Genomic DNA, 352 nt, shown 5'->3' on the forward strand with positions numbered 1-352 from the left:
CCTGGAAGCAGATGGCGCGGCCGCAGACCGGGAGCCGGCGCCGCGTGCGCCTCGCACGGGCGTTGGGGAGCCCCGCTCCTCGGTCCCTTTCTTTTCCTGAGCTCGGCCGAGCCCGCGTCGACCCGCCTTAGGGGCTGATCGGGCTTAAAGAGGGGGTGAGAGGTGAGGATGGGGGTGGGAGAAGGGGGTCTTTGTGGCGACTGCGGGGTGCGGAGAGGCAGCCCGTCTTCCCAGGCCTACTCTCCTCCTGGGACCTGCCGAAGGCGGGACGGGGGGAAAAACGGGGTCCACGTGCTGGCGGGGGAAGGAGGCTGGAGTCTACAAAATGGGAGCAGAGTATCCGGACTGGCGC

Source organism: Echinops telfairi, unplaced genomic scaffold, assembly GCF_000313985.2.
Source record: "Echinops telfairi isolate 266 unplaced genomic scaffold, ASM31398v2 ScPeMD7_31;HRSCAF=116, whole genome shotgun sequence".
Classification (NCBI taxonomy): domain Eukaryota; kingdom Metazoa; phylum Chordata; class Mammalia; order Afrosoricida; family Tenrecidae; genus Echinops; species Echinops telfairi.